The sequence below is a fragment of the Tamandua tetradactyla genome, chromosome 4 (assembly GCF_023851605.1).
Source record: "Tamandua tetradactyla isolate mTamTet1 chromosome 4, mTamTet1.pri, whole genome shotgun sequence".
NCBI classification, from domain to species: domain Eukaryota; kingdom Metazoa; phylum Chordata; class Mammalia; order Pilosa; family Myrmecophagidae; genus Tamandua; species Tamandua tetradactyla.
In genome coordinates, this window is record NC_135330.1 from 108,234,714 (window position 1) to 108,250,580 (window position 15,867).

At 37.0% G+C, this 15,867-nt stretch overlaps 1 protein-coding gene and 1 pseudogene across 1 annotated transcript in view; both read left to right on the plus strand.

Moving 5' to 3' along the window:
• Nucleotides 1-15,867, plus strand: part of KPNA3 (karyopherin subunit alpha 3) — a 107,226-nt gene that overhangs the window by 47,619 nt on the left and 43,740 nt on the right. The gene's annotated exons all lie outside the window — the stretch shown is intronic.
• On the plus strand, nt 955-14,448 carry LOC143681285 (nuclear transport factor 2 pseudogene; annotated as a pseudogene).

The window sequence follows — 15,867 nt, forward strand, 5'->3', positions numbered from 1 at the left end:
GGAGTAGGTGGCACAGAGGTCAGGGCACAGGGAGGGCAATGCATAGGTGTGTGCTTGCATGGCAGGAGGGGTCCAGCATTCCCAGAATATAGATGTGTGAGCGTGTAGGGGCTTGGTACAGGTTGAGGGGGTTGCAGGATGTGGGTCAGGGGAAGGTGATGTTGGGTGGGCAGGGCCCTGGCATGGGTGTGCAGGGGTAGGAATATTGGGGCAGGTGGGCACATGTTTGCAGGGTAGGGGCTATGTATGTAGCACAGATGTACACATGAGCACCTACCAGGTGTGAGAGCAGGGCGCTTGTGCCAGGATGTGGGGCAATAGTGTGCACATGTGTGGAGCAAGGGGTTGAGGTGCAAGGGTCAAGAATTTGGTGCATGGATGCATGGTTGCCCAATTGGGAGGATGTGGCTGTGCCTATATGTGGGTCTGTGGGGTGGGGCCCTGGTGTGTGCGTGCCTAGGGAGCAGGGCCCTGGTGTGCTCAGAGCTCTAGGACAGTGGGCTGGGTTTGTGCCTGCATGAGCTGGAGATGGGTGTGACCCAAATGTACAAGTCAGTGCTTGCCCAGAGCTAGGGGCTGTGACTGGGTTGAGCACATGCACAGAGCTCAGGAGGTCCGAGGTTGCAACTCTATGGACTGGGGGCAGTTGTGGCCCAGGTATGAAGATGAGCACCTGGAGCTGGGATGTGCTGGTGACTGTTTAAGGGGCCGGGGGGTGGGGTGGTTGAGGGGCATGGCATCAGTGTCTGGGTCTAAGGAGGGTTGGGGTGAGATGTGCACTTGTGCTGGAGAGGTGCAGCTGGTGATGTGCTGCAGGGGGAGAGATTGAGGGATGTTGGGGAAGGGCCCTTGGAGCGTGGGGGTGGGGGTGATGAGGTTCAGATGTGTTGGGTGGTGGGGGAGTCACGGGGCAAGGGTGGTGTGTGTGAAGGTAGCAAGTTCAGGGAACACGGGTTGGCTTACTTCCTCATCCCAGTCTCCCTGTCTGTGCACTCCTGAGGCCTCCAGGCCTCCATTTGAAAAGGAGCACATTAGTCTGTTTGCACTAGCTGGATGGTCTCGGGTTCTCTGCATCTCATTTCTTCAGCTTTTGCAACCAGGGTCTCCCTGTGTGGTGTAGAACACCCTTCCAAGTCACTTACATCGCCTATCACCATCCTGTCCCTACTCTAGCTGTTCCTTGGAGCAAGGGTGAACTCGACCTATCGTAGTCCACCATCTTCCCAGAATTCTGCAATTCCTTTTTTCACATTAGAATTCCCTGAGTAGAAATGCTAGAATAAGCTGGGACTCAGCATCAAGGGATAAACCTTCTCAAAGAGAGAAATGAAACAAAATAAAGTGTCAGTGGCTGAGAGATTCAAACAGGGTCAAGGGGTTATCCTGGAGGTTCTTCTTACGTATTATATAGATATCCCCTTTTTAGTATGTGGTGTATTAGAGTGGCTAGAGGGAAGCACTTGAAACTGTAGAGCTGTGTTCCAGTAGTCATGTTTCTTGAAGATAATTGTATATGATATAGCTTTCACAGTGTGACTGTGTGATTGTGAAAACCTTGTGTCTGATGCTACTTTTAGCTATGGTGTGGACAGATGAGTAAGAAATATGGATAAGAAATAAATAATCAGGGAAACAAAGGTCAAAATAAATTGAGTAGATTGAAATGTTCATGGTCAGTGAAAGGAAGTGGTAAGGGGTATGGCATGTATGAGCTTTTTCTTTATTCTTTCTTTTGCTGGAGAGATGCAAATGCTCAAAAAAATGATCATGGTGATGAATACACAGCTATGTGATGATATTGTGAGCCATTGATTGTAACCATGTCAAGAATATATGTCAAGAATGTTTGTATATTTGTTTGCTGTTTATAATGAAAATATTTTAAAAAGAAAGAATTCCCTCAGTAACCAGTACAAAGTGAACCCTACTCGTAACAAATCCTAACCTTCAGAGAAAGCTGAATCGATTTTGATGTGAGTGTAAGAGTCCTCCCCTCTTTATGGTCAAAGTGTTTGTTCTTCTTCCAGTCTTGCTCTGCAGCTCTATTGAGGAGAAAATTATGGTGGTGTAATTTACTGAAAAGGAGATTCTTGAAAATATAAACAAAGAGAGCTACTCCCCAGAGTTTGATAGATAAGCGTATCCTTTTGAGAAACTGAATTATTGGATGTCTTCTACTGATTGGGTAACCCACTCACCCCATGGGAAGTTGTTTTGTATATTTTATTCTTTTTTGTTAGATGGCAAGCTTCTAAAACGAAGGTAATGATCATATTCTCCTCACATTGTCCCTCTGCTCCCATGCCTCTCCTGCAGCCCATCCCAAAATGCCTAGTCAAATTCTGAACCTATACTTGGTAGTCCTTAAATGCTAGTTTTCAGTAATTACATTCAATTATCTTTGTGAGGAATATCTTAAAATGTATAGGTATATTTTAATAATTTACTGGGTTTTAAGTAAAAATAGATATAGTGTAGTGCTACTCAAAAGTCTTGATCTGTGAAAAGTTAGGGAGCTTATGCCAAAATGTAAATCGAAGCACTGTTTCCTTTATCAAGAAAGTCTTTCTAGCAAAATATATGCATATGTATACATACAAATTGAACTAAGCAGTTTATTTAGTTGTTATTAATATGTTCAGTATAACTGGCCTCTGACTCCTTTTATTTGCACTCTTCTTCCTGCTTTCACTCTTACTTTTCTTTTGAATTAGGGCCTTATGCATCAACACTTCTGTAGAGCCCTTTTCTGTTATATATTACCTTGTAACTGTGACAATGTAGGAATTAAATAACTTGCCTCAGGTCACATAGAGCTTTGTCCTTAACCATTGTGCAATAATGCCTCTCAGTGCAAATGTTTATTGTGTAAATAATGTTCATAAATTGAAAGTAGTCCAAAACCTGAAAGTTTTTCAGCTTTGATACATAATATTAACTTGATATTACTTCCTTCTTGATGACTAATCAGAGTCACATATGCCATTATTATTATTAGACTAGAATTCCTAAAAAGTAGTATGAGGAACACTAAAACACTTTGGAAGCCTGTTAAAAAATGGAAATGGATCAGTTGAATTCCTAAATAAAGAAAAACACCACTCAAGTACCCCACTCAATTGATCAGACCCAGTACTTCTTTTAGTTAGTCAAAGTTTTACTGTTTGACTTTTTAGTAAAATAAATTTTAAAAAATAACCTAAATTCCCCATATCAATAAGCTAAAGAAGAAGAATCATATATCAAGTGATGCAGAAAAAGTATTTGACAAGAATCTAACACCCATTCCTGATAAAAACTCTCAACAAGTTAGGAATACAGGGGAATTACATCAACTTGATAAAGAGCATCTCCAGAAAACCTACAGCTAATATTATACTTAATGATGAAAGGCTGAATACTTCCCTCCAAAGACCTGGGAGCAAGGCAAGGATATCCACTCTCATCAGCTCTTATTCAGCATAACATTAAAAATTCTAGCCAGTGCTATAAGGCAAGAAATCTTTTTTTTTTTTTGAATGTTGAATTATTTATGGTCACTGCTTTAAAAACCCTCTCCTGTAAGATACATCTCACTCTAGAACTTCCGAAGAAAAACAGCTACACACATAAGTGACAAAACATTGTTACATTTTCAAATGATTCTTTATATTAATAGATGGATGGAGGGGTTTGCCTCTTTTTTTAAAAAAGCAATTTTATTCCCACACCATACAATCCACCCTCACTGAACAATCAGTGGATCCTAGTATAAGCACATAGTTAAACATTCACCAACACAAACTAAGGAGAAAGTTCCCATTTCTTCCAAAAGGAAAAGAAAAAAAATCCCATATCTGTTCCTTATATCCCCCTATTATTGACATTTAGCTTTGGTATAATGCCTTTGTTATGATTAATGAGGGAATATTATAATGTTACTGTTAAATATAGACCTTAGTTTGCATTAATTGTATTTTTTTCCCATATACCATCCCATTATTAACACCTTGTAATAGTGACATACATTTGTTTTAAGTTCTTGTAAAAATTTTCTTATATTTAAACAATTAAACACTATCATTATCCACTTTAGTTACAGTCTCAGTTTTTATCCTCTGGCTTTCCTTCTGGTGACACACACAAGTCTCTAATCTTCCTCTTAACAGCCATACTAGCACTCACCTTTGTTAATTACACTTACAGTATTGTGCTACCATCACACAATATTGTTCTATCCATTTCCAAGCGTTTACAATCCACGTCATTAAATATACTGTATTCCTTAAGCATCATTTGCCCAATCTCTGCCCTCTTTCTATCTCCTGATAACCTGTGCTCTTGAATTTAACTCTCAGAGGTTGCTTATCATAGTTCATATTAGTGGGACCTTAAAATACTTGTCCTTTTATTTCTGGCTTATTTCACTTAACATAACATCCTCAAGTTTCATTCATGTCGTTGTATGCATCATGACCTCATTCTTTCCTCCAGCCACACAATCTTCCATCATATGTATGCACCACAGTTTGCCCTTCCGCTCATCAGTCCATGGGCACTTGGGACACTTAAATCCATTGGCAATCATGAATACTGCTGCCATAAACATCAGTGAGCAAATGTCTATTCGTGTACCTGCTTTCAGTATATACCTAGTAACCTGATTGCTGGATCTTATGGCAATTTTTTACTTAGCTTCCCGAGTAACTGCCACATTGCCCTCCACTTAGGCTATTTTTGACCAAAAAAAAAAAAAAAGTCTTAGCAGAGGAAGGAAGCCTCAGACCAGAAAACACAGAAAAATGTGCAATGCATTTTTTTTCTAACAGAGCTTCAGAGATGTTCCAAGCTTGGAGAAAGCCAGTTCTAAGGAGAGTGGTATATGGGGAAAAAAATTAAGTAAATTTTTTTTACGGGAGTGGTTGGGAACAGGATTCCTACAATGGACTTTGAACTAGAAAGGAGCAAAGTGAATCTTGTGGTAATGTATGAGCAGGGAAAACTAAGCAGTGGTCATTTTTTTCACAGGAGAGAAATATGCTAAAGTGAAAACCTCTTGGTTTTTCTTATTTTTATATGAAGCCTGACTGTTACCCCACTTTATCCATTTACATAGAGCCTGTAGCTATCCTTTCTGATCACAGAAGACTTTTGGATTAACTTAGCTACCAAAGGTAGATGAAATTCGTGTCCTATACCTATTATCAATTTAGTCTTCATTCATAATGTGAGCAAACAACTGAAGATTACCAGACATTGTTGAGGAAGATTTTCATCTTGGAAAAGAAGAACAAAGTTTATCAAACAAAAAACCTGACCCATGAATGAATAGAGGTAATTAAAAAACTATGGATAACACGAAAAATCAACCTTGCCTTGTACAATGTAAAGTATCAGACATACACAGAGCATACAGTGAACCCAATGCACCTATTAGCCAAATTCAGTGATTATCAGTATGTGGTTTCCAGCTTACTTTGAAGCAAATCCCAACATCATATTATTTCATTTATAAATATTTGAGTGTATATATATATATCTCTAAACAATAAGACCCCTTTAAAAAAATAACTGCAATACCATATGATGCCTAATAAAAATTCCTCCACAATATCATGTATCCAATATTCCCATTCTTGATCATCTTATACTTTTATTTTAGAAATAAAAGACTGAAGGGAAGTACTTTAAACTGTAGAGCTGTGTTCCAGTAGCCTTGTTTCTTGAAGATGATCATATGAAGATATAACATTTATAGTATATGTGATTATGAAAACTGTGTCTGATGCTCCCTTTATCTAGATTATGGTTAGATGAGTAAAAATATGGATAAACAAATAAACAATCAGGGGGGACAAAGGTTAAAATGAATTGGGTAGATGGAAGTATTAGTGGTATGTATGAGTTCTTTCTTTTATTTCTTTTTCTGGAGTTGCAAATGTTCTAAAAAATTATCATGGTGATGAATACACAACTATGTGATAATACTGTGAGCCATTGATTGTACACCAGGTGTGGAATGTTTGTATGTTAAGAATATTTGCGTTTGTATTTTTTTTGTCAATAAAAATACTTTTAAAAAGAATATGTATGTTTAAGTTTGTATGTTGTTTTATCAATTAAAAAAATCTACAATACCATTTACAATCATGCCAAGAAAATAAAATACTTAGGTATGCATTTAACAAAACATATACAGGATCCTTATACTGAAAAATAGAAAATTCTAACAAATTTTATCAAAACAAAAGATATCAAAGAAGGCCTAATTTTATAGACATATTGTGCTCACAGATTGGAAGACTCGACTTCTAAAGATACTCATTCTCCCCAAATTGATCGGTAGGTTTACACAGTTCCTGTCAAAATCCCAGTAGGTTTTTTGTAGACATAAACACATTTACTCTAAAACGTATATGGAAAGGCATGGGCTGTACAATAGCTAAAACAGCCTTGAAAAAGAAGAATAAAATGGGAAGAACCTTTTTAGTGCTATAAGGCAAGAAAGATAATGAGAGGCTTACTCTGCCCAGTAGCAAGGCTTACTGCATAGCTCCAGTGATCAAGACTGTGTGGCATTGGCAGAGGGGTAGTCACATGGGTCAATAAAGCAGAGGGGAACCCAAAAATAAACCCACAAAACATAAGCCCAACTGATTTTTGGCAAAGGTACAAAGCCAGTTTAGTGAAGGAAGAATAACCCTTTTCTACAGACATTACTGGAACAATTAGACATCCTAGGCGCAAAAACAAAACAATAAAACTTCAACCTCGACCTCATACCTTATACAAAAAAAAACTCAATATGGGTTATAGAATTATATGTAAAACATAATGCTATTAAACTTTTAAAAGAGCAGAGATCTTCAGGACCCAGGGTTAGGCAAAGAGTTCTTAGACTTGACTCTACAACACAGTCCACAAAAAGAATATTTGGGAAAAAATGGGAATTTTTATGCTGTGATATGTTACCAAAAAAAAAAAAGAATATTTGGGAAATTTGGACCTTGTCAAATTTAAAATTTTTGTCCTGTGAAAACTCATGTGAAGAGGATGAAAACACAGTTTAGAGACTGGAAGAAAATATCTGCAAGCTGATAAAGGACTCGTATCTACAATATATAAAGAACTCTCAAAACAGTAAAAAAAAAAAAAAATGAGCAGTCTGATTAGAAAATGGGCACAAGGCATGAAGAGCTATTTTACCAAAAAAGATATATAATTGACAGATAAACACATGAAATAATGTTCAACATCATTAGCTATTAAGAAAATGCAAATCACAACCACAGTGAGATATCAGTATACCTTTATCAGAATGGTTAAAAATTTTTTTTAAAGTGATGACACCAGATACTGATGAAGATGCAGAGAAACTAGATCACTCATACATTGCTGTTGGAAAGGTAAAGTGATATAGCTGCTCAGGAAAAGAGTTTGGCAGTTTCTTAAAAAGCTAAACGTGCAACTAGTGTATGACCCATCAGTTGTACTCCTGGGCATATATTCCAGCAAAATGAAAAATTTTCACACAAAACATGTACACTGTATTGCAGCTTTATTCATAATAGCCAAAACCTGGAAACAACCTGGATGTCATTTAATGGGTAGATGCCTAAACTGTGGTATATCTGCACTATAAAATATTAGTCAACAGTAAAAAAGAATGAACTGGCCACCATCGTGCCAGCCCATACAATCTCAGCTAGGTGACTGGGTGACACTTCAGAATGGGAGACAAACCAGTTTGGAAGCTGATTGGGCCCAGTTTTGTTCAACATTACTACCAGTTATTTGATAATGACAGAACCCAACTAGGATCAATTTATATTTTCGCATCATGCCTTACGTGGGAAGGACAGCAGTTCCGGGGGAAAGCTGCCTGGCATTGTGGTGAAGTTATCCAGCCTTCCTTTCCAGAAAATCCAGCACAGCATCACAGCACAGGACCATGAGCCTCCACCAGATAGCTGCATCATCAGCATGGTTGTGGGCCACCTCAAGGCCAGTGAAGACCCCCTAATGGGCTACCACCAGATGTTCCTATTGAAGAACATCAGTGATGCTTGGATTTGCACCAATGATGTGTTTAGGCTTACCCTGCACAGCTTCGGCTGACTGCTTTCCAGCCAGGCACTCATGCTGTTTTCTCTTCCCTCCTCTTCCCAATACTAGTTACAGCCCTCCAGATGCTCAGATAACATATACAGACGAGCAGGCCATGGTGGGGTTGGGCACTATGTGCTGCTCTCACCAAGGCGTTGTGCATGATGTTTGGATACTAGATTAGTTGCATCTAACAGGAGAAGTTTGTGTTGTACCAGCATATGCCTTGGAAAGACTTAAGTAATGCAGAAAGTTTTCTTTTTTTCTTTTAAATCTACCAGCAAGTTGCTCTAGTAACCCAAAGAAGTGAAGGAGAAAGCAGCTGTCTTACCACCTAGATATTGATTTGTTCAGATGTGAAATAAAGATTTGGACTTTTCAGGATCTAAAACTAGATAAGGGTTTAAAACAATTAGGGTATTGCTGGATGAAAACATTTAACTGCTTATTGCAGGTGAAAATGGCGCTGATAAATAATGTGATTATGTCATGAGTTTTAGGAAGTGATTGCTCTCTTGTTCCACAAATTCAGAATGGAAAGAGAAGTTTGAGAATGAAAAAAGAAATACCTTAATACTTAAAAAATTTGTTAACTCAAGAAGAAATAAGTTGAACCATAAGAAATTGCCCAGAGTTAACCATTTTTGACCTACAAAATGACAGCTCTTTATGACTCAACCTAATAGCACAGTCAGAAAGCAGAAGATCTAAAAAGAATTATATAAATACATACATGAATAATGGATTAATAAAGGAGTTTTAAAGAACTTAAGTCGATTTGATCAGTTTGGTATTTGGTAATAGGTGGATGTTAAAACCAGGCTGGTTCTTCTATCCCCAGTCCCCTTCCTACTGAGAAAAGAAAAGTATACCCTTTTGAGTGCTGAATTTATTGTAGTACAATCTCCTAGAGAGTAAAAATCTGTACAGTATTGAACAAAGGGACAATTTAAGTTACTGGTTTTGGTGGAGACTCCTTTAATGATTAATCAACTCAACTGTCCAGGGTTTATGTTTCTTTGTCTTGTACATGTTTTTCTTAAAAGTGAAGTATGGTTTTCATGTGCTGGGATCTTTTGGCCTCTTATAGTATTTCCAATTGAAATGTAATGTAGCAGAAATTAATAATCCAATAATAAAACAAAAAGTTTGCAAAGAGGATTTAACTCTAAGCTTGTATATACATAATAACAGCTAAAAATATATAAAGTAAAAATTGGCAAAATTACAAGGGGAAATTTGTGGAAGACAATCTCTGTCTCAGTAATAAATAAATTAAATGGAAATAGTTGTTAGACAGTTTGAACAACTTTTAATTAAGTTTTATCTAATGAATGCATGTAGAACCTCATATTTTTAATTTGGTTTTGTGATAGTAAAAGATGTAGTTTCCAGACTACACTGAGACGCCATTGTGAAATCTCAAAGGGGCACCTGGGAATATTCTAAAAATTTGAGAGAACACAGGGACAACGTACAGCTTTCATATACCACAGAGCAATTAGCTCTTGAGGAAATGCACAATTGGAATATTAGATTGCACTGCATTCCTTTCAATTACATAATTTATTTTAGTGAAATAAAATTTTCTTTCAATTTGTGTGTAATTTTTTTTTAAATGACTATTTTACTAAGTTGTTCACACCTAACTACTGAATAAAGGAAATTGTATGTTTCGTCTTTGGTCTACGCCGTGAACTGTGAGAAAGTTTGAGAACTTCTGATGTAAAGCATATGTCAGGTCAGCTCATTTCAGAATGTTGTACAGACCATTTTCTCTGATCGAGAATACAATTAAGTTAGAAATCAGTGAATAAGGCTGTCACAAATACCCAGTAGTTGTGGGAAATTTAAAACACTTCTAAATACCTTGAGTATTAAAAAAATCCTAATGGAAAGTAAGAATACCTAGAAATATAAAATAGGGAAGAACCTGTGGAATGCAGTTAAAAATGTACTTCATGAAAGAAATTTGTACTGTTAAATTGTATATTTAATACTAAAAAAAGCTGAATGTCGAAAATTAATGAACTAAGTATTCCATTTCAGAAGTTACAGAAAAATCTAGTATAAACTCTAAGAAAGTAAATGGAAAGAGATAGAAATCAAAGATAGAGCAATGTTACCAACTTTGTTCTTTGCAAAAACCATAGAATAGGCATCTGTCAAGATTGATCAAGAAGTAGAGCAAAGGAACAAATAATCAGCTGTAAAGGATATTAATTTAAATATAGCATACATTTTTTTCTTTATAAAAAAAAAAGCTTTATGTTTACAGACAATACCATGCCTTGAATATAGGATTCTAATATACCACTCCCCCACCAACACCTTGCATTGCTGTGAAATATTTGTTGCCATTGATAATAGCATATTTTTATAATTGTACTGTTAAATAAAGTCCATGGTTTAACTTAGGATTCACTATGTAGTGTAGTTCCATGGATTTTTAAAAATTTATTCTATTACCATATATACAATCTAACATTTTCCCTTTTAATCATATTCAGATATGTATTTCAGTGCTGTTAATTGTGTTTATAATGTTGTGCCACCGTCACCACCATTCATTACCAAAAACATTTACATCGTTTGAAATAGAAAACCTGTACATTTTAAGCCTTAACTTCCATTCCCTGTCCTTTACCCTCTGTTGCCCCTCATCCCCTGGCAGCCTGTATTTTAGATTCTGACTATGAGTTTGCTTATTCTAATTGGTTCAAATCGTTGCGATTGTACAAATTTGTCCTTTTGTGTCTGCCTTATTTCACACAACATAATGTCTTCAAGGTTCATCCATATTGTCGCATGTATCAGAACTTCATTCCTTTTTACAGCTGACTAATATTCCATTGTGTGTGTATACCACATTTTATTTATCCATTCGTCAGTTGATGGACACATGGGTTGCTTCCATCTTTTGGCACTAATGCCACTATTAACATCAGTATGCATGTATCTGTTCGAATCCCTGCTATCGATTCTTAATATACTTAGTGTGGGATTGCTGGGTCATCTGCTAATTCTATACTTAACTTTCTGAGGAACTGCCAACCTGTCTTCCAGAGGCGCGGCACCATTTTACATAGCCGTCAGCAATTAATGAGTATTCCATTGCTGGTGGCGTTCTAATGGGCCTGAAATGGTATTTCATTGTGGTTTTGATTTGCACTTCTCTGCTGGCTAATGATGCTGAGCATCTTTTCATGTGCTTTTTAGCCATTTATTATGTATCTTCTTTGGAGAAATGTCTGTTCAAGTCTTTTGCCCATTTTTTAATTGGGTTGTTTGTCTCTTGTTGTTAGTTGAAGAATTTCTTTATATAGACTGGAAAGCAATCCTTTATCAAATACATGGCTTCCAAATATTTCTTCCCACTCTGTAGGTTTTCTTTCAGCTTTCAGGATAAAGTGTTTTGATGCACGAAAGTTTTTTATTTTGATGAGGTCCCATTTATCTGTTTTTTCTTTTGTAGCTTGTGCTTTGGTTATAGTCTCAGAAACCATTGTCTTACGCAAGGTCCTGAAGATGCCTCACTACCTTTTCTTCTAGGAGTTTGATAGTTCTAGGTCTTATGTTTAGGTGTTTGATCCATTTTGAGTTGATGTTTGTATATGGTGTAAAGTTAGGGGCCCTCCATTTTTGCAAATGGAGATCCAGTTTTTCCAACACCATTTGTTGAAGAGACTTATTGTTTCCCCACCGAGTGGTCTTTGCCACCTTGTCAAAAATTAGTTGGCAGTAAATTTTAGTTTGTTAAGCTGCCGGAATGCAATATACTAGAAATGGAATGGCTTTTAAAAAGGGAATTTAATAAGTTACAAGTTTACAGTTCTGGTGCCAAGAAAATGTCCAAATTAAGGCACCAACAAGAGGGTACCTTCACTAAAAAAAGAAGTGTCAGCTGGGGAGGCACATGGCTAGCATCTGCTGGTCCTTTGCTCCTGGGCTCCGTTGCTTTCAGCCTCTGTTTCCTGTGAGGGTTCCTCACTTGGTGTCTGTGGACCTTCACTTAACTCCTCCAGGACACATTTCTGGAGTCTAGCTTGCTTAACATCTCATGGGAAGGTTCTTGGTGACATCTGTTGAGCCCTGCATCTCCAAATGTTTGTCTCGTTTTGGCTCTCTCAGCTCTGAAGTAACTGTTCTGCATCTGCTCGGCTCTCAGCTCATGCCAAAATGTTTATTCTTTTAAAGAACTCCAGTAAACTAATTAAGACCTCCCTGCTGGAGTGGGTGGAGTCACATCTCCATCTAATCAAATGGTCACGCCGCATCTCCATTCAGATAATCCAAAAAAAGTTTCCACCCTACAGTATTGAATCAGGATTAAAAGAAGTGGCTGCCCCCACAAGATTGGATCAGGATTAAAACATGGCTTTTCTGGGTACATAATAGATTCAAACCAGCACCAAATGTGAGGGTTTATTTCTGAACTCTTAGTTCTGCTCCTCAGAATGTCTGCCCTTGTGCCAGTTCCCTGCTGTTTTAATTACTGTGGCTTTGTAATAAGTTTTAAGATTAAAAAGTGTGAGTCCTCCAACTTCATTAAATATAGCATGTATTTGTAAACTTCTGACACCATGGGAATGACAATGCCTTTCTGACAAAAAGGGGGAAAAGATTTGTAATAAATAAGGTATCATGTGGCTGAGAGAGTTCAGGTAGAGTCGAGAAGCTACTCTGGAGGCTAATTTTACCCAAGCTTCATCTAGATATTGCTATTTACCATGGTTTGCCAAACCCCAACCAAAACCATTCCTGCCAGCCCTAAGGAACATCTAGGACTTTGTCTGAAATAATACAAAGGTTCCATGCACTATGGTAACTTTTCAGAAGCCTATAACCTCCAAATGGATTCCTAGGCCAAATAAGTCTTGAAATGCAGAGGGCCCAGCCACTCCAGAACATCAGCTAGTTCCATCCACCTATTCCATATTATCGACAGCCCCTTCCAACATGAACAAGTTAGAAAGGCCATCGCCCAAATAACCCTAAAGATTGAGAGAAAGATCTTAGGAGAAGGTGGAGTTATAACAGAGAAGATAGGATTTAACAAATAGGTATGACTGCTGAATGATTATATTGATATTTCTTTTAGTCTCCAGTGTCTCAGAGGAGCTAGAAGGAAAAACCTAATGTCAGGTATCAGAAAATAAAACTTAACATACAAAATGGATTCTGTGGCATGGGGGCCCCTTCAGTTTCTCTCCCTCAGCAACTCTTCTGACAAGACCTGATATGACAGCAAGACAGTGAGCAAAAATGTGCTAGCATCCCACCTGCCAGAGGCCAGACCAGAGAACCATGAGTGAAGTCATGCTCTGCACCAACCTGATATCTCCCGGTGATGCCTATGGCCGCATGTCACCCCCACCCTTCTTGGCGCGGTTTTATCCTTAAAAACCACAAGCTGTCAGAAAGAAAGTTGGAGCCACTTTTCCTTTCTCTTTCACTAGCAGATTTCATTGGCTACCACCTGCCTACTTCACCTTTGCTCTCTGTCAATCTATTTCTCTTTAGTAATAAACCCCTTGAGCTTTAACTCGCTGTCTCATGTGGAATCCTTTAGTGACCCTGTGCCTAACACCTAAAATTGTGGAACTGTAGCCCATACCAAACTCTGTAATCTGTTCTATGACTAATTGTTGCAGTGTGCTTTGAAATTTATTGCTTTTGTGTTTATGTTATTTTTCACAGTTAAAAAACCTAGACTATATGTGAAAGCCAGTTTACTTAAAAACATAGGTGAAGAAAAATCCTAAGTGAGATATTAGTAAATTAAGTCCAGTAATGAATTAAAAAAAATCCAAGAGGGGTTTATCTTCGGACTTGCCAAGATGGTTTGACATTAGAAAATCTCTTAATTAACATACCACATTTACAGCTGAAAGGGGAAAATATGTCCATTACAGGAATGCAAAAGAAGCACAGTTTAATGAAAAAAGCATCAAATTAAGCACCCAATGAAATGCCATCCTCCCCTGGATTGGGAATATGTGTCTATGATCCATTAATTGTATTTGTGCCTTATATTGCTTTTGTGCCTGCAGCACTTGGGGGAAAGAAGAACGGGAGGGAGGAAGATTTCTTTTGGAAGCTTGCCTGTTCAGTTCCTGGAAAAGTTAGGGGGAAAGGGAAGAATAACAAATTAAGACCAGCGTTGGGTACCTCTGTCAATAGATAAATTTTATTGACAATTTTAAAATTTAAAGGATGTTAAAAATTACCATCTAATATAACATTTTAAAATTAGCTAATATGTAACAAACCACAGAGTAAAATATTTATATTATTTTAAATTTTGAAATAATCTCAAACTTGCAGAGAAGTTGTAAGAATATAAAAATGCTTACATACTCTTTACCCAGCACTCAGCTTCCTAATTTCTTAGCAGTTTTCCTTATTCGTCATATTATTTGTAATTTATATATATATACATATTTTTTTTTTTCCTGAACCAGTTAAGTTGCTGGCATGAGGCCCCATTGCTTTTTGTTTTTTGTTTTTCTCCTTTTTTTGTTGTTTAATATAATGTATATACAAAGCAAAGAAAGAAAAAAGCAATAATTTTCAGAGCACTCTTCAACAAGTAAGTTACATGACAGATCCCAGTTTGTCATGGTCTATCATACCATCATCTCAGATTTTTCCTTCTACCTAATCCAAAACATTAGAGGCTAGAAGGAATATGTATATTTTTTATCATCACTTTTTTCTTTTTTGTGAAAAAATAACATATATACAAAAAAGCAATAAATTTCAAAGCACAGCACAACAGTTAATTGTAGAACGATTTCAGAGTTTAGTATGGGTTACAATTCCACAATTTTAGATTTTTATTTCTAGCTGCTCTAAGATACTAGAGACTAAAAGAAATATCAATATAGTGATTCAGTAATCACACTCATTTGTCAAACCCCACCTTCTCTGTATAGTTCCACCATCACCTTTGATGTTTCTCCCACTGTTCAGGGTTATTTGGAGGCCCATCAATTTTAACATCTCAGTTTGTATTTACTAAAAAACACTTTTCCATGTAAACATGGTACAGTTGTTTCATTTGTGTAGATAAAATTTTGCCATTTAATGCACAGACCCAACACACGTTTTATCAATTGCTCCCAGCACTGCATTTAGTTGTCAGGTTTCTTTAGTCTCTTTTAATCTGCTGCAGTTGCCAAGTCTCTCTTTATCTTTCATACTACGTTTTTTAAGAATACAGGTCAGTTTTTTTTGTACAATGGTGGATTGGGGTTTGTCTGATTTTCCTCAAGTTATATTTTTTTGTCAGGAATTCACACAGAAGATGTCATCTCAGTGATTCAGTCTAAAGATATGCAAAGTCTATTTGTTCTTTACTGGTGGTAGTTAAATAACCTTTGTCACTTAGTTAAAATGGTGTCTACCAAGTTTTCCCACTGTAAATTAATAATTATTTTGTGGGGAGACAATTGACACTAAGTAAATATCAATGCATAAATTTTCTTTTAATTTTTTATTAATTAAAAAAAAATTACAAGAAAGAAACACAAACATTCCCAACACATACACTCAGCAATTCACAATATCATCACATAGTTGCATATTCATCATTATGATCATATCCCAGAACATTTGCATCAATTCAGAAAAAGAAATAAAAAGACAACAGAAAAATAAAACAGGGCAGGTCACAGTGGCTCAGCAGGCAAGAATGCTTGCCTGCCATGCCAGAGGACCCAGGTTCGATTCCCAGTGCCTGCCCATGTAAAATAAATAAATAAATAAATAAATAAAACA